The 18718-nt window shown below is 35.6% G+C and overlaps 1 long non-coding RNA gene across 1 annotated transcript in view; it reads right to left on the bottom strand.

Moving 5' to 3' along the window:
- LOC109266678 (uncharacterized) overlaps positions 1-6501 on the bottom strand; it is a 217349-nt gene extending 210848 nt beyond the window's left edge. The window contains exons 1-3 of the long non-coding RNA XR_008419136.1: positions 6404-6501; positions 6003-6080; positions 1420-1500 (exon numbers count right to left, since the gene is read on the bottom strand). This is a non-coding gene — a long non-coding RNA (uncharacterized LOC109266678). The remainder of the gene's footprint in view (positions 1-1419; positions 1501-6002; positions 6081-6403) is intronic.
- Positions 6502-18718: the final 12217 nt, after the last annotated feature.

Below are 18718 nucleotides of genomic sequence, written 5' to 3'. Positions count from 1 at the left end.
GGAAATGAAATTGGTAAATGTTGGGTCTTATAATCTAAAGGAAAGCAGTGGAAGGGTGGAGCACGAATCTGAAAGCAAACAGGGAGTTTACCAGCATAGCAATCTAATTAGATCCAAATGATTAAAGACCTAAAGCAACACATTCTGTAAAGTCTGGAAGCTAGATTTCTGTAAATACATATATTATTGGTAGACTTTCAGGTAGAAGGGAATAAGAAATACTTCCTTAGAATCATTAATAAATTGACAGAAAATATAATGTGCGCATAAGTTTTGGTCCCCACTCTGGGTCTGCCAAGCTATAGGCCTTGTTTGTAATTTTTGTAATTTTTTATCTATAAAATGTAGATAGTAATATTTGCCTTCAATTTTTTATCTATAAAATGTAGATAGTAATATTTGCCTTACTGAACAGAAACAAATAATAAAAGAGATATGAATAAAAGTGATTAGTACAATGTCTTAGGTGATAACACACAGTAATGGTGTCTTATTATTGGAAATTAGAAAGAAAAAAAAAACATAAAAATGGTACCTTAAAAATAGCTTTATAAAAATCTTGCTTTAACTTCTTTTTCCTATATTTATCAGTTTAATTTTATTACTATAATCTTTAAATCTAGATTCTATCTAATGTAAGATGTAATTTTTTATGCACTTGTAAGAAAAAAACTCAACTATGACACACAATATTTCACCATCTTTCTCACTGAATTGCATGTCACTAGAAGTTAAGCAGTTTTTGTTTAAAGTCAGCAGGAAGTTCCTGACAAAGTATAATAGGAGACCATATCAACATAGCCCTGTACAATGCATGAATTGATCATACCAGCCTCGTTCTGTTTTGAAATTTTTCATCTGCTCCATGGGATTGTCGATTATTCCTGCCTTCAAACTTTGCTTAATATATGGTAGATGATCTTTTTGCATGTATCCCACTAAAAAATGTAACACAGCCTCATCTATTTACGAATCAACTAAAACTGAAAAGCTTCTCTACAGCATAGGAAACCATTAATGGAAGGCAACCTACCGAATGGGGAAAATATTTATAAACCATATATCTGATAAGGGGTTAATATCCAAGACATGTAAAGAACTCATACAACTCAACACAAAAAAAATAATCCAACTAAAAATGGGCAGGTGATCTGAATAGACATGTTTCCAAGAAGACATATGACTGGCCAAAAGGATTACATAAAGAGGTGTCTAACATTAATCATCAGGGAAATGAAAATGAAAACTACAGTGACATATCACCTCATACCTATTAACAGCAACAAAAAAAAAAAAGCCTAAAAAAAAGAGCAAAACAATACAAAACAAACATACAAGAAATAACAAGTATTGGCAAGTATGTGGGAAAAAAGAGAACTCTTGTGCAGTGTTGGTGGGAATGTAAATTGTTATACTTACTGTGGAAACAGCATGGAGGCTCCTCAAAAATTACAAAAAGAACTCCCATATGATCCAGCCATTCCACTTCTGGGTATTTATCTGTGGGAAATGAAATCATTCTCTCAAAGACGTATCTGCATCTCATGTTCACTGTAGCATTATTTATAATAGCCAACACATAAAGACAATCTAAGTTTCCATTCATGGGAGACTCGATAAAGAAATTGTAGTATAGATACAATGGAATATTATTCACCCATTAAAAAAAGTAAATCCTATCATTTTTGATAACACAGATGGAACTGAAGGGCATAATGCTAGGTGAAATAAGTCAGACAGTTTCACTGTCAGGTGGGTATGATCTCATTTATATGTGGAATCTGAAAAACAAATAAACACACCTATCGGTACAGAAAAGAGATCAGTAGTTGCCAGAGTCAGGGGTGGAGGGTGGACAACATGGGTAAAGGCACTTAAAAGATATAAACTTCCAAACAGAAGTCTTGAGGGTATAATGTACAAATAGTGACTATAGTTAATAATACTGTATTGTATATTCAAAAATGGTTAAGAGAGTAGAACTTAAAAGTTCTCATCACAGACAAAAGTAAATCATAACTATTTATGGTAATGAATGTTAACCAAACTTGTGGTAATCATATTGCAATATATACACATACGAAATCATTATGTTATACACCTAAAATTGATACTTTATTTCAATTTAAAAAAATTAAATTAAAAATAAAAGGAGGTGTATTGGGACACACAAAAATTTTTCCCCTAGGTATTTGAAAGCATTTATGTGTCAATTTGCAAGAAAATGTAGAACTGTGGTCATTTCTCTAAAGACAAATAGTTCTTTCAACCATACGGAATTAATGTCACATGGTTCTCTTCCCGGAACTTTCAGTATACAAAATAACCTTTGTTAAAATACTGAGCCATAGAGCAAACTTCTTAAAGCTATCTGAAATGTCAACTAAACTCCAAACAAGTTATTGTGAGAAACATACAAGCCCTACTTATGTAATGACAGTATGACAAATACCATCAAGTTAACACACCGTGCCACGGCTGTCATCTGATCAACAGCAGCTGTAAAATATCAGTGATTGTAAGATGCATCCTAATTTTAGATGTGATTCTCAGAATCTATAAAACATGATTATATTTACTCAGGTCCCAAGTCAAATCACGAGGAAGTGAAAAGGACAGAAATTAAAGGAGAGGAGAGTCAAATACAGACTTTGCTATGAAAAAAGGCAACATTTAACACATCGAAAATAATAGTACCTACTTAAGGATTTATCAAAACCCAGAACATATTTTCAACACTTAACTATTAGACGCTTATAATTTATAGGTTACCAGAGAAATAGGTCTTTTTACTTAAAAAAAATTTATAAGCATAAGTTTTATAGATTTTTTTCTAAAATCAGCAAATCATTTTTGTTAAAAGCTTGGTTGAGAAACTGATTTTACAGCATAGCTGGGATGAATAAGAGTTAAAATGTTTTATTTTAGGGGAATCATCTAAGTCATTATAAACTGAAGAAAAGGAAACACAACACATGATCACTATTTGCTCAGGAATAGTGAACAGGCGTGAAGATTCCAAAATTGAATGTAATGTGGGCGTGAAAAAAATATCATTATCAAAGCAAAGAATAGCTAAGTTGTGTGATACAAATATGATGACTCATGGAATTAGTAATATGTTGCTAACAGCACCTAATATAGCATCGAATTACATTTTTTTATATCCTTTATAGTCCTAGTTAAACCATTCAACACCCCTGAGAAATGAATCAATATGTTTATCTCTAGCTTATAGAGGAAGAAAAGTTTCAATAATTAGCTATTTTCAGGGGACCACAGAGAGAGTGGTGGAGATAAAATTAACAAAGAAGGTTGTGGCTTCTATCTGAGCTTGGTTCATCCTGACTCTAGGGTGACATTAACCAAAAGCAGTTACAGTTCCATGTTAGCCAGCTGTAGCCACAGTCTGACAGACAGTAATGGGGAGAAGATCTATTAAATCAACCTGAAGGAAAGAATGAACATTTGGGCTATGATTCACAAGGCAAAGTAAAACCTCAATGGGGTTCCAGAGGGAAGGGATGTTAACAGAGGCCTTGGCCTTTGATACGGATTGTTGTATCTAAAGCCAGAATCAAAACTGTAAGGAAACACCATAGCATCTGGGAGCATAAGAATCTAATGAGGATAAAGATTTAATTCTTCCTGAATTTCCAGATGTGGCTAAGAAGCTATTAACTTTCTAATCACTAAGCAGTCAGGATTGAATAGGACTAATAAGGAAGCTTTTATAGACTATTGCTTTCACTCATATTGGAACTGATTGCACCAGAGGGAAAATGCATCTTTCCCCTCCTTAGAATATGCTAAAATATCAAGATCTGAATCCCCTCCATTTTCCAAAATCTTCCTCCGTTTGCTTCACTCTGTCCACTTCTAACCTTCTCCAGTCATACAAGAGATCACACATAAATTAGAGGTAGGCCTCCTTATGGATTAACACTTAAAATATATATGCTTATTTAACTTAGGACCATTTGCATCTCAATTTATTATGGTGATTAATAAAGCAGCCTGTTGTAACCAAAGCCTTTTGAGAAAACAAAAGTGAACACAGATAAGATGTATCTCTGGAGGACTATACAGACTAATGGAGAAATTGCATCTATAAATATGTAATCATAATAAAAGTAGAATAGGGTAAGTGCTAACTAGAATTTGACATACTGTACTGTGGCAATCAGAGAGGGAATGATTAACTGCTGTTGGAGAGATCAGTGTTAGTGACAGCTTTTCTAAGGAGATAGTATTTAAGTCTCTTTTGAAGGATTTCAATAAATAATGTAGGGGAGATAACTTCAAACTGAGAGACTGCATGAATAAAGGCAAAAAACTTGAAAATTGCATGTTGTTTTTGGAAAAGCGAGAGGAGTGAGTTTTTCAAAGGGAGTGTAGGTTACAAGGAAAAATAATATGCTTCAACTTGTTTGAGCTTCTGATGTGTTGGCTGTTGACTTCAATTGGCTGTGTTGTATATTCTGCTTACTTGTCTTTAAATGTAGACTGTGGTCGAGTTTATTTGTCATTTGCAAAAATCTATTGTTTTGTGTGGCGATGTTTTTTCTAATGTTGTTCACAATATGTTTCATTGTACATTCTCTCCTACAGTGTGACACTGCCACAATTCAAACAAGTGGTGGAGTTTTATTTCTCTCCCACTGACTGGGCTAAACTTATGACTTGCTTGTAACCAATAGAACATAGAGGAAGTGATGCCGCGTGGCCTCTCACGCTAGGTCAGAAAAGGCCATGTAGCTTCTGTCTGGTTCTCTTACAACAATTGCTCTCAGAATACTCCCTCCTGGAACCTGGCTGGTATGCCATGAGAGGCCCAAGTGATACAGACACGTCGCATGTGCGTACTTCAGTGGACAGTACCATGTGATCCCAGCCTGAGTCCTCCTAGCCCAGGTGCCACACATGGGACTGAAAAGCCATGTTGGAAATAGATCTTCTAGCCTCAGCCGTCTCAGTCTCCCTCTCAAGTGACCCCCAGATATGTCAGTCTACCCTGCTGAATTCTCATACATTGTGGGCCATAGCATAGCTTTTCCTGTAGCTTATCCTTTCTGCTTTAATGATCTGCAGAATTTGTGAGCATAATAAAAGGCTGTTTGGTGCCATGAAGTTTACAGTGCTTTATTATGAAGCAATAGTAACTGGAATACCTTCTTTCCTGAGTAAGGGAGTATTGCTAGCACATGGTTGTCCAGCTAGCCTCTATGTCACAGACTTACCTGCAACTTAATGGGGGCACATTATTATGTTCTAGATAATGACATATGAACAGAAATGGTGTGTACATTTCCAGGCCTATCTCATAACACCCTGCAGTGAACTGTTGCATACTCATGGGCAGTCCTAGGACTCAACATAAGCCTTCAAATGAGAATCATGCACTTCAGGGGCACCTGGGTAGCTCAGCCAGCTAAGCATCTGACTCTCAATTTTGGCTCAGGTCATGTTCTAATTGTTCGTGAGTTCAAGCCCCATATGGGACTATGCACTGTCAGCAGATTCTCTATCTCCTCTCCCTCTGCCCCTCCCCTGCTTGTGCTTGCGATCTTTCTCTCCCTCTCTCTCTCTCTCCCTCTCTCAGAAATAAACTTAAAAAGAATAATGCCCTTCAATACAGCAAAGAAATAAGATAGTAGGAATGAACCTACAATTTTGAATAGCCCTCTATGTAAACTATTACGAGAGTGAAATAATTATTATTTGTTATAGCAATGAAATATTACACTAACTGTGACACATGCAATAAAAGATTCCTTCATTTTCTTCTCTAAAATAGACAGTGAAAGGCAATGCAAGCTAGAACACTGAATTGTGAGATAATTTGTTTCAGGCAGCTTGTTTTGAATACTGCTTCTTATATACAAAGATGGCAACATGAGAAAAGGGATTGGACTTTAAATTTAAACTCCCAAGGAAAGGCTTGATTTGCCCTCAAACACTTTTGAAAATAGATGCAATAAAAAGATGGAGTAAGGACTTACTATTTTCAGTCGTATTAAGAACTTGCCGCCCACTTTCAATTTGAAGGTAATAAAGATGATTCTCATTGCTTTGTCAACCTAAGGGAAAGAAACAGAAGCAAAACCTCTAATTTTAATGAAACAAAGAGGCATTTATAAATCTGAAAACTATATATAAAAATTGAAAAAAGAGGACCATTAAATAGCAAAGAAAAGGAAAATCAATCCTGTGTTCAACTGGGCTTTAGTGCAGATGGAGTGGAAAGGATTTGTTTCAACGAGAAGCAATGCAGCTTAAAATCATAAAAGGAATCCCAAGAAACAGTATAGATGGATTCTATAGTATACTGCTTACTGGCTTCCATTTTGTGAAGCTCGTTAAGAGTTGGCACCTACTCCCCACCCCTGAAACTTGAACTAACCTTACAACTTAGTCTGGTCAATCAAATGTAGAGGAAGCAATGTGATGTGACACCCAGGAGTCAACAGGTTTAAGCACTTCTCCTCTTGCTGTTGGGACTCTGTCTTCCAGACTAGCCTGTGGAATAATGAGGGAGGACACAAGCATTGAGACAGTCTCAACTAAGCTGTCTGAATCCAGCCAGCCACCTGACTGCTGAAGCAACTGACTCCAGACACATGAATAAGCCCAGTCAATATCAGCTAAGCCTACCACAGATAATGAGAACTGTGTTTGCTGACTCTAATCTTGAAATAAATAAATGGTTGTTTTAAGCCATCTAGTTTTGGGGTAGCTTGTTACACATAAAATAGTGAGAAATCTCAAAAAAACTGACAAACCCTTGATATAATATAAATAAAAGACATGGCACCAAAAACGGAGTTCCCCTAGGAAGATACTGAAATAACCTGAAATTACTGGTAAATGGAACTGAAAGGGAGAACGGGCTGTAGTTAGTTCTTTGAAATACAAAATAACTAAAGGACAATAGAATGTGTCATAGTCAGCGCAGGCTACTAAAACAAAATACCATAGAATGTATGGCTTAAACAACACACATTTATTTCTCATAGTTCTGGAGGCTATAAAGTCCAAGATCAAGATACTGTCATGTCCAACGTCTGGCAGGAGTGCTCCTCCTGGTTTACAGATGGTCACCTCTTGCTCACATGGTAGAGCAAAAGAGGTCTCTAGTGTCTTCCTCTTCTTCTAAGAGCACAAATACCACCATGGGGAATCCATCCTCTTGGTCTCATATAAACCTAATTACCTACCAAGGGACCCATCTCCAAATACCATCACACCAGGGGTTAGGGCTTAAAATTATGAAGACACAAACATTTAGTCTAGAATTGAATGATGGTATTAGCCCCAAGATGTTAGTGTTACTAACATTTATATCTGCCTTCAAAATAGAGTTCAATGAACAACCCATGAAATATCTACCAAAGTAGTCATCAGACCATACAAGGCAGTGGAGTATAAGTTTGCACAGTGGTTTTGAAGGCCTATTTTATCAATTTTACTTTTAAAATATATCCAGCAGGGGCACCTGGGTGGCTCTGTCAGTTGAGTGATCAACTTTGGTTCAGGTCATGATCTCGAGTTTCATGAGTTCAAGCCCCAGGTCAGGCTCTGGACTGACAGCTCAGAGCCTGGAGCCTGTTTTGGATTATGTGTCTCCCTCTCTCTGCCCCTCCCTCTCTCATGTTCTCTTTCTCACAAATAAACATTAAAGAAAATATTATTAAAATATATCCAGCAGATATATACACACATGTTCATAAGAATATATCTATAAGATAGGCCCAGAAATTTATTAATAATAGCAAGAAGAAAGAGAAGGAGGAGGAAGAGGAGGAGGAAAAGGAGGAAGAAGAAGAGGAGGAGGAGGGAGAAGAAGAGGAAGGAGAGGAGGGGAAGGAAGGGAAGGGAAGGAAAGGTCAATTAAAAAATGTGTTAAGAAAGATGCGTAGAACATAAAAAGATGTCTGTATTTCTGCATTTCCAAAAGTTTACAAAATTAATAATATACAGAATAGAATATATTCTGTAATAATGCAATCCAATAAAAAATAGCTTTAAATTTTATGTGCATATAATTTCTGAATTTCCTGAAGAATTTCAAGGACTGTTGATTTAATAATAATTGAAAAGAGGAGAGGGGGGAAAAAGGAAAACATATCACATTAGAAGTACAGAAATATTTTACTAATTGAAACAGTATCAATTTAACCATACAATTAAGCATCATTTTCTTTTTCAATATTATGACAAAAATGAGTCAATGAACCCAATCCAGGTTCCATGGATTGCTCTGAATCACCTTGGGCCATCAGAAATTACACATGGAGGCATGTAAATTTTTCATAAACTCTGCTCAAAAAATTAACTTTTTTGTAAATTTGGAATTAATATTTTAATTTCAAGGTCTGTAAAGAAAAATAGGGCTTATGTAAAACAACATTTCTCTAATCTTATAGTTGTAGGTTTTAAAATTATGTTTAATGTGGTAGAAATTTAAACCTTTTCTCTTAAAATTTAACATTTATGGGGCACCTGGGTGGTTCAGTCAGTTGAGCGTCCAACTTCAGCTCAGGTCATGATCTCATGGTTTATGAGTTTGGGCCCTGCATCAGGCTCTGTGCTGACAGTTCAGAGCCTGGAGCCTGCTTCAGATTCTGTGTCTCCCTCTCTCTGCCCCTCCCCGACTTGTGCTCTGTCTTTCTCTGCCTCTCAAAAATAAAGAAAAATAAAAAAAAAATTTTAACACTTATGTATATATAGATAGAAAACAGTTGGAAGTCTATATGCCCAACTATTAACAGTGGCTACCCTGGAAGAGTAAGAGTGGGAGGGGAAAAAAGCTAGGTATTCATTAAATTCACTTTTTAAATATACTTTTAAAATTTATACTATAATATATATTTAATAAGTAGTATGTTTTCTATTGTTTAAGTATGCTTTTACAATATACTTGGAATATTTTATATATAATTTTTATGTGAGCTTAAACAATTGATAGAAGAAAATTATTCTTTATATATGGAAGGGAGAAAGGATAATGCAGTTTGGAACACAGGATGAGGTCAGAGATAATGGCAAGCATAAACATTCCTAAAAACCTAAAATGGGAATTAAAAAATGACTAAATGATTGTGATATGGAAACTTTTTTTTTTTTTTGACATGGAAACTCTTAAGACCTTTACCAAATCAAATGATTCCTCATTTATGTCTTAAAAAACTTTTAAAAATAAAACAAAATCAGCTATCTAGAGATGCATTGTAAGAAACTTGAGGAATAACATATATGGAGAAAAAACAACAACACAAAGAACAGGCAATGTCTCTCTGCCCTCATAGGATCATGTAATGGTGGAGTCAAAAAGTTTGTAAATTTCCCATATCCAAGAAGAATATTTTTACAATTATTTTACCCTCCTCTAATTCCTCTGGCTAGGAAAACTAAAGCAAATGAGTATTTCTCCTAAAGTCTCCTTCCTCTCTATAGTTTTGCCCTTTCCTCACCCCCAAGGTCCTCAGAATCCTCTCCGTTGTGTCACTATGGCAAAAAAAAAAAAAAAAAAAAAAAAAAAAAAAAAGAAAAAACAGGAAGGATGCACTATGAGTTATATGTGGAAATGATTCATATCTAATTGACCATGCCTCAGTTACAAGCCCACACCTGCTATAAGAGGGTGGGAAAATACAGTCTAGTTACAAGTCTAAGAAGAGAACACAGCCATCAGCGAGCAATGAGAGGTTCCATCACAATGGCCAAGTAGAATATGAACCAAGAATTCTGATATAGGGGCTAGAGCCAGAATTTCCCTTCCTAAATTTCTAAATCCTGTAAGATGACTAGGATGGAAATGAGAGAAAATGTCAAATTGTATGATACCCTCTCTATTAATTTTACCTTCTAGAGAATCATCTGCCATAATTTTTTTTAATGTCTTGGATTTGCAAATTACAAGTAACATAGAAATATAGTCATAAGACTTTTCTATAAACAGTTTCTTAAAGGATGGATATAATTATGTTGTAGATCACAGATGATCTGCATATATAGTGATTCATAAAGTGCTACTCTCATTGCAAAGAACAACAGAGCTTAGAAATTCTCATCCCTAGGTACTAGCATTTTAAAAGTCTCTCACAGTGAATAGACACAGGCACTTTACTAATAATACCATTACTAGTACAATAGTAGGCACTATACTAATAATAAAGACTAGGAATAAAACTTCTAGAATTTAGCATATAATATATTGATCAAAAGCATTTTGGCTTAAAATTAGGTTGTAAAATAAGAATAAAAGGAGGGCAATAATTATAGGAAGGGTTATTCTTTACTGGGGCTAGGATAAGTAGCTATTCCTCTCCTATAAGCTTTTAAGTGTTGTTTTTCCCAAACATTGCAGCAAAAGAAAAATAAAAGCTGAGAATTAGTGTGTCTTCTTTTACCTGGAATGTGGACACGGGAGATCTACTGTTCAGGCCAGCAAAAGTATTTTAAAACACATGGAACAATGACTAACAAGAAGAAATGTAAGAGTTGAGTCTTATTCTAACTAGAAAATAAGAGTAAACAATAGGCTTCAAAACCAGTCTTTGTTGAAAAAGAAAGTTTTCTAAGTTAATTTGTGGTTTAGTCTGGGCTACTACAACAAAATACCATAGACTAGGTGGCTTAAACACAACAGAAATTTATTCCTACAGTTCTAGAGACTGGGAAGTCCAAGACCAAGTTACCAGATTTCATGTCCAATGAGAGCCTATTTCCTGTTTTATAAATGGCCATCTTTTCACTGTGTTTTGATATGGTGAAAAGGGTGAAGGAGCTCTCTTCGGTCTCTTTTATAAGGACACTAATCCTGCCTTCAAGTTACTTCTTTTAACTTCTAAAGCAGTTACTTCAATTAACTTCTAAAGTCTGCCTCTCCAAATACCATCACGTTAGGAGAATAGGTTTCAACATATGAATTTTGGGGGGACATAAATATTCAGTTGATGATATTTTGACACCCTTTTTAGTATGTCAAGATGAGCACCAAATTGATGATAGAATTTTACATAAGGGTGATTGCACTACCCAGATCGAATTGAAAGATTAAAGATAAAGGCAGAGAGAGGGAAGTAGATGGTCAGGCTATTGCCCCAACCTATGTGTCTGAGAGGTTTCAGCAGGAAATGTTAATGTTGGATTATGGTTGTGTTTCTCATTGGGAACTCTGGCCTCCTACCCAAACCTGGAAGAGGGTATATCTAAGTAAACAGAGCAGTGCATCACAGTTAGGCAGACCAAGGGTGTGAGCTCAGTTCTGAGCTCTGCACAACACAGACTTTAGCACACATCCCCAAAGTTCAGCATAAGAATTTATAGAATAACTGGTTGGGAAGTTCACAAAAGTAATGACCATTCCAAGGGCAAAGTTAAGGTCATGTCAGACAATGTTTCACTGCACATATGAGTCACAAACAGAATTTTAGGAGTATCTAAATACCAAACACTAGTCAAAGCTGCAGGAGGGTACTGGGCTTTTAAATCTCCCCAGGAGATTCTAATGTGTAGTCAAGTTGAGAACCACTGCCTTTGGGAAAATTTGCTAACAGACATGAGAGTCTGCTACTTCAAGAAAGCATTGTGTAATGTACTTTCATATATAATATTCTTAATTTCATGCTATTCCTGAGAGTAGAAAGAATTAACCTCACTTTCCTCATGGTAATCTTGAACCTTAAAATAAATGACTTGCCCAGTGAGCTGGGAAGTAGGGATGGGATTCAAATGGACTCTTTAATCAAAACTGAACTTTTTTCTCATTTAACATAGCCTTTAACACATATTGTTTTCTGTGCTTTCTATCCTTGGATAGGCTACATAATTTATAAAACACTTCTTTGGATATTCTCTCTGGAAAGAGAGAATGCCTTCTATCCATTCTATCCTTCTATCCATTCTGGTAATATCTCTTCCTTCAGAATTATAGGAGGATATGCAGTTGAGGACATCATATGGGTTCTTAAGACCACCATCGCCCTGAAATAGGATCATTAAGCCTCCTACTTTGGTATTACTCTTTAAAGATCTTCTAAGCTAAAGAATTTCCATAAATTACAAGGAGATTCTTCCTCTGACAGGTTAGTTGAAGCAATAAAACATTTTACCACCATTCTTACCTAAAAGATCCTGAGATCTATAAGAGCTGAGACATAATTAAGCCAAGATTTATAGAGATACTACTGTATGTGAGGTGCCATTCCTGACATAGAGAAGTGTATAGCCTTACAGAAGAGCCAAACACAACAATGATTACAAATCACCACGTGCAGATACTACGCCAGAGATTTTACACGCAAAGTTCAATTAACCCTCAGAGCAAAGTTGTGAGTTAGGGGGTCATTATTTCTATTTTACAAATAAGGAAACCGAGGAAAGAGAAGTTAAATTACTTGTCCATCACCACACAGCTAATAAGATATAAAGCCTGAAAATAATGTGATTTATGTCAAAATAGTAGAAATAGAGTTGTATTTGTTCATCCCTTATTTAAAACAAGGCAAGGAAAGTTTCAGCAAAAAGGTGATACCTGAGAAGGTGTCATTCAAGTTTAAATGAGAGTGTGACAGACAAATCAAAGACCACACACAAAATGTAACATAAGATGTAATATATCTTGCATATTAGACATATTTTTTCCTGTTGTATCCATCTTAGGGATCCATCTTCAAGATCAGTTGGTTAACCACTAAGATGCCAAGTAAAATCAAGTATACACTTAAAACATAACTATAACTTCTTTAAAAAGGCACATTTTTATTTTGATGAGTGGGGAAAGGTAGGATAATGTCCAGATTAGGCACTATAATATCCTTTGATAAACTTTCCCTAGTAAGAGACCTGGATGTCCATGATGAGTTTGAGAGGTGCTGCAAGCCCACAGAGGGCCCCGAGTTGTGTTAGCAGTCCAGATCCCCGGCCTCCTTCCCTGAAGTAGCCCAGAGTCCAACCTAGGAGCTGCTCTGGTTTTCAGACACACACTTCTTCCAGCTCACACTCTCTACCTGGCTCATAGATAGCGTTTGCCACCTGATATCACAGTTATTCATTTGCATAACAGTTTTCCCCACTCCACTACAAACTTCTACAGGGCAACAACTGCATTCCACAGCACCTATATACAGTTTCTGGAACCCACTATTTGCTGTTGAATTTAATGGAAAGAATATCACTTTGTGATAGTAAACATCATCCAAAACTAAAATGACAGCCTATTAACCTAGCTTGAAACACCAAATCACTCCCTTACTCCAGAGGATCCATTGTTATTTCCATAGTGACTCCAACCAGAATGTGGTGGTAGATGCCAAAAGGGCCAGATGTACTTCACTATCCATTTTCCTTAGGCTTTTTAGGCCATATGGCTCTTACCATTCCTATAATGAGACTTCGGGTTTAAGATTCAGAAGTCCATCCTTTCCAGAATACACAGCCCAGACATGGAGAGCAGGCTATTTTTTTTTCACAAGTTGACTTGGCTATGGATCATGGTGTGATGAATTTATTATGTATAGCATCAGGCATGGTGCTTTTTAAAAGCAAAGTGCCAGAAACAGAAGCCCATTGATAAAAAAAAAAAAAAAAAAAAAGTCAAAACTTTGCCAATTTTCTCCAAATACCATCAAAGTAAACTATCATCAAATACAAGTCGTTTTCCCCATAAATAACAGCATGGAACAAATTTATTGCATTCTCAACTCCTTTGAAAAGAATAAAAATAACCTCAGAAAGCTTATCTAATTATTCTGCATATATACAGCAACATGTGAACATTAGAGTATGGCATTGACTAACTGAACGGCTAGGACTACTGAGAACTTTAAACAGAAGAATCTGAACACACGAGCTAATAATGATAGCATTAAAAGGATGCACTGATCTTTGCAGTATAGTTTGAAGCCTATAAAGAATCACAAATGACAACAATTACATTTGGATGCAGATAAAGGTCTAACAAAGGGGAACTTTGCCTTCAAGCCTTTTATAATAATGTACCATAAACTCAAGGGATCCTCTTCCATTTTTCTACAGAAACACAGACTTGCTTAATTTCCTGACACTGCACCTTTGATTAATACAGAAATGTCTCCACTCCTATCACACTCTACTAAACTTAATTATACTACTACCATCTTCCAATTTATGTTGGAAACACTACCATTAAAAGTCTGGTTTTAGTGATAGCTCTTCTCTGCATAAAAATATAGGCATTAAATATGTATAATACCATCAAAGGTGAATGCTAGCAAAGAATGGGTAACTAACCAAAGATTTCCTTCAAAAGGTGCTATTAAATTTAAATGATTAAAGCACTAAATACCAAAATTGATGAAGTTGGGACAATAGCCATTACTGTCCAGGAAATTAAGTATCAAAACCAAAGCAGTAGCTTGAATGTAGACCATTGAGAATAGAATCTGTATCATGGTATGAAATCCAGACTTCTGACACATCATTGAATTTTTGCTGTTAGATTTTTCCATTTCTTCAGCTAGAAACAAAAACATTTAATTTTTTTCTTTAATGGGAAGTATTATTTATTTTGTGGTATGGAAAGGAAGCAAAGCCGCAAATGCTTACATTTCACTACACTTCACCTGTACTTTTCTCTGCTCAACTTCTTTAAAACATTACAATTATAATAAAAACAAAAACCACTTTCCCTAACAATGTCTCAAATACTGCATTTAAGAGCTGGCATTTAATTCTACTAGCAAAAAGGTATAATGAAATTTCACGGACAACATAGGATTGATGTGAAAAGGAAGGCTCGTCTGGAAGTAAAACAAAGCATCCATGGGATGGACAAAATCTTAAAGAGGTAAGATTGAATAAAAACCTAGTACAAAATGATAGTAATACATTAGACTACCTTGTAATTATAGTAGGTAAGGATTTGAAAACTTGAATTGAATTGGCTAAAACAGAAGTTTTTGGACAAAAAAAGGTTTCAAACCGTAGGACTTGTAGAAATGTATAGGATGTGTAGAAAGGGAAACTCTCTTACACTGTTGGTGGGAATGCAAACTGGTGCAGCCCCTCTGAAAATAACATGGAGATTCCTAGAAAGTTAAAAATAGAACTACCCTATGATTCAGCAATTGCACTACTAGGTATTTACCCAAAGGACACAAATATATTGATTCAAATAGATACATGTACCTTGATATTCATAGCAGCATTATCAACAATAGCCAAATTATGTAAAGAGCCAAATGCCCAACATCTGATGAATGGATAAAGAAGATGTGGTATACATAAAGTGGAAATTTATATGTATATGTCAGCCATAAAAAAGAATGAAACTTGCCATTTGTAATGATGTGCATGGAGCTAGAGAGCATTATACTAAACAAAATAAGTCAGTCAGAGAAAGACAAATGCCATATGATTTCACTCACGTGTGGAATTTAAGAAACAAAGTAGATGAATGTAGGGGGGAATAAAAGAGAAAAGGGCAAACCATAAAACAGACTCTTAACTATAGAGAACAAATGGAGGGTTGCTGGAGGAGAGGTGGGAGTGGGCATGGTTTAAATGGGTGATGGGTATAAGGAGAGCATTTGCTGTGATGAGCACTGGGTGTTGTATATAAGGGATGAATCACTAAATTCTATACTTGAAACTAATATTACACTATATGTTAACTAATTAGAATTTAAATAAAACTTAAAACCAAAAAAACATTTTTAAGATTATTTAATAATGTGAAAATGCATAAATAATGTTAAGAGGAAAAAAGGTATGATCTCATTTAAAATATACAAAGATTGTTAAGAAATATCTCAAGTTAACAGAGATTGAAAAATGAGAATACAATTTTCATTTTGTTCTTTGTACTTTTCATACTTTCTAAATACTTTAAAATTATTTTTATAATAAAAGATGCAGTTTAAAAGTTTTAAAATCTTTAAAAGTCTAAAAGAATTCCTATAGAAATTGCTTTTTTTTTTCCATACAGAGGCTCCATTTTATCTAATCTTCTCTAATTTGGGTATATTCTTACTATTCCTTAGGTATCCTTCTCTACTGAAAGGAATTTCAGATTTTCTATGTTTGTGAATTCTTTCTAAAATAATCATTTCACCTTTCTTGTTACTAAGAAACATAAATTTATCTGGGGAGAGTGTGTGATTAAGAATATCACCCTAGTTTCTAGGGGTGAAATACCAACTCCAAGAAGATGAGGGACAGGAGAAATAACTAGGATGTTCTTTATTCGTTAGAAGTTTACTCTTTTGAGAAACACATCAGCTACAGAATGAGAGTCAAAAGTCAAAGAGCTTGAGTATGATTTAGAAATAATGATTGCTGAGTCTTTTTATGTGACAGAACCTGTTCCAGGCTCTATCTAGTTAAAAGAAGGACCATAAGAAGGATTACACTTACATCCTTATATAAGTCAAGATATATCTACTGAGCCCCAATTATGTGCTTGGCACGGGCATTGGGGAACAACAACATTCACTTGCTTAAAATTATCAGAAATAACTATGTTGTAATTGTAATTATGTAAATGCAACTGTGAGAGTTAAGGGCCAAGGGAACAATTCTCAAAATTAAACATGAATAAACAATTTTCTGAATCCCCTTTAGTCTGACAATAAATATCCCAGTGGAATATAAACTGTGGATATCATCTTGTCCCCAGGGTGGTTTTCTGTCATACTCAAAAGACCCAAAGCCTTATGAATCTGCTTGGTTCTATCCAGTTTTAACTCAGCCAGCTTAGACCTGTTACTAATCCAATTGGGTGTGTGTGACCTGGCTAAAGTGGATGGCATAATAGAGCTGTAGATGTTTTGACAATGTCATTTCTCTGCTAGGTTCTAGTTATACAGTTTAATCTATGATTTAGAGGCCAGGTTCTCCATGGTTTAGTAATAATTCACCTGTTTTTATGATGCCAGGGTAATAAAGGATACCCTGGGATCCTTTCAGTCCCCCTAGCTCTGCTTTAGATATTTTTTATCACTCTCACAAACACTATATTGCACTTCAGACAAGTACTGACCAAGAATGTTTCTTGAAGAATAGCAGAAGCTCAATTCAAATAAAAGTAAAGGGTGACCCAAAGGAGATTTTTTTTTTAAATGTATTGTCCTCTAACTCTTCTCATAACTGAGGCACAATGCCACTTTTCTGTTTAATTGAGACTCCTAAGCCTGACATAAATTGCCTTCCTGCTCTAGCCCTTTTAAAATATATAGTCAAATATCTTGTTACATTTCACCCTTCAGCTTCTGCTCCAGCCATACTGAGTTTCTTGCAATCCTTCAAGTCCATATGCTCTCTTAGACACTGTTCCTCCCTCTGCTTTCTCTCTGGACAGTCATGATCTTTTGTTCCTCCCCATCTTCCCCAGGAAACCCCAAGCTTCCTCTGAATAATTCTTACCCATCAACATTCAACTTAGGTTGTAGAACGAATAAATGAATGAATGCCCCTATTCAAAAAGAAAATTTGAATGTGCTCTGAGATCCATCAGTCTTATAGTCTCTTTGACAATTAGCTGATTAAACTAATCTGTGTCTGTTAGTAATATGGTAAAGTTGTCACCCGGTGTTGACTGAAGGCAAACCGTCCTGACATGGTCACTGATATACAGCCAGAATAGATAGGCAGTTTGGCACATGCTAAAATTATAGAAGCACATGTACCAAAGACAGAACTTTTTAACATTTTTATTTTCTAGTGCTATCTGGTTGAGCATAAATTTTGGGGGGAAATTTAAAATCATTGTTATTGATCACTTCCAGATTGGTAATACAAGCTTTTCCACGAAGCAGCTCTCCAGACAAACAACAAAAATTGATGAAAATTTATATATATATATATATATATATATATATATATATATATATATATATATTATTAAGGTCTTCAAAAGTTGTCCCAAGGGCACAGAGAAAATTAAGAAACATATAATCAAGAAAATATACTACATCTGAGTAAGAAAAGTAAGAATCTATTACACTTGAGTCATTACCTACTCCCTCCTTCCCTGGTCCCAGGTAGCCTGATGAAAGCTTCAGTCTTGGCAGGTATAACCAAGAATATGCTCCTTCTCTCCAAAGCCCACAGTGGATGGGCAGACTACTAACATTTCTCATAATCTCAAGTTTCATGTTCCTAAGTCTAAATTCCAGACAAGTGCAGCCAAGGGATTTGGGGCTCCAATTTCTCCACCCAGTTGCTGATCATAAGGCAGAGGTTGTACTTCATGTGTGACAGACAGAGGCCCCAGTCACCCTTTAATAGACCAGAGGCTCAATGCCAGCATGCTGCCACCTTTTCCCAGTGTGCTAATCAGGAGTAATGTCATTTTGGGAAAAGTAGGATGTTGTCTCACATCCAGGTATGGAATAGTGGCTCAGAGGTTTTTGCTGAGGAGGAAAGAGGTAAGTCATGAGAAAAGAGAGCTCTGAAGCTTACCTCAAACAAACTGACTTTATTTGGAACAGAATATGGGAAAATTAAAGCCCAAGAGTGCTCTCAGTAACAACAGAGATTTGGGTGGTGAGCAATTAAGAGGAGGCTAGTAGCCCTTGATAAATCAGAGGCCAGTTAGTTTACCAGAAAGAACCAGAAAAAGAGACAATTAAGAAGAGTATTTCAAGAGTCATAATCAATCTCAGAAACTGGCCTTAAAAACTAAATCTGCAAAGGAGTTTGAATTTAATTGGATCAGACTGTGGAGCAATTTATA

This window comes from Panthera pardus, unplaced genomic scaffold (assembly GCF_024362965.1).
Source record: "Panthera pardus isolate Hobbes unplaced genomic scaffold, ASM2436296v1 HiC_scaffold_11, whole genome shotgun sequence".
Classification (NCBI taxonomy): Eukaryota; Metazoa; Chordata; class Mammalia; order Carnivora; family Felidae; genus Panthera; species Panthera pardus.
This window is presented reverse-complemented; position numbering and strand designations above follow the sequence as displayed.